The sequence below is a fragment of the Apaloderma vittatum genome, unplaced genomic scaffold (assembly GCF_000703405.1).
Source record: "Apaloderma vittatum isolate BGI_N311 unplaced genomic scaffold, ASM70340v1 scaffold35653, whole genome shotgun sequence".
In the NCBI taxonomy this organism is placed as follows: domain Eukaryota; kingdom Metazoa; phylum Chordata; class Aves; order Trogoniformes; family Trogonidae; genus Apaloderma; species Apaloderma vittatum.
This window is the reverse complement of record NW_009709296.1, coordinates 3205-3865: the sequence shown is the minus strand read 5'-3', so window position 1 is coordinate 3865 and position 661 is coordinate 3205. Positions and strand designations below refer to the sequence as shown.

The 661-nt window shown below is 53.1% G+C and overlaps 1 protein-coding gene across 1 annotated transcript in view; it reads right to left on the bottom strand.

Annotated features, from left to right (window-relative positions):
- Window positions 1-661, bottom strand: part of SLC35B2 (solute carrier family 35 (adenosine 3'-phospho 5'-phosphosulfate transporter), member B2) — a gene marked incomplete at its 5' end in the record, with an annotated part of 3211 nt that overhangs the window by 1334 nt on the left and 1216 nt on the right. The window lies entirely within an intron of this gene.

Sequence of the window (661 nt, the reverse complement as noted above, 5' to 3'; positions counted from 1 at the left end):
GCTCCCCAAAAACCGGGGGGGGGGGGCCCCCCTGCCACTCCACCCATGTGAGGGAACCCGCTGTGTGATTACAACTAGGAACATCCTGTTCCAAACAAAAGCTGCACAGTTTACAGCTTCTTCGAGTGGAGAGTAGCCTGCAAAGCGAAACATCCTGGCGTACAGCGAGTGGTTGTGCTGTCAGCCGCCTGTGGAACCAGACCGACAGGATCAGGGAACGTTAGCAATGCACAGCAGCAGTTCTGGTGTGTGCCAGCTCCCTGCGGCAGGTCCTGGCAGTTTTCCCAGTGGCCTCTGCATTGGTTTTCGCTTCCAGCTCCCAGGGCCCGGTTCTCCATCCACATCAATTCTAGTTTCAAACACAGCAGACAAAATTGTCCTCCAGGGATGATCGCTGTTCTGTCCGTTGACTCCACTACTTCTGGTGCAATAGTATCCAAGCCCCTCACCGAAGTAACAGACTTCCACACATCCCTCCCCGAGAAACTTAAGACACAGAGAAGTGGAAGGACTTGGTGACCCACAGCAAGTCTGAACTGGCTGGGATAGCAGGCCATAGAGTGGATGTCTCCTGCTGGCTGCAGAATGTTTGAGTTTTTCTATCAAAATGCCCATATTTCTGTTTTTAGTCCTCACAGACCGAAAAAGCTGCTCCTCCGAG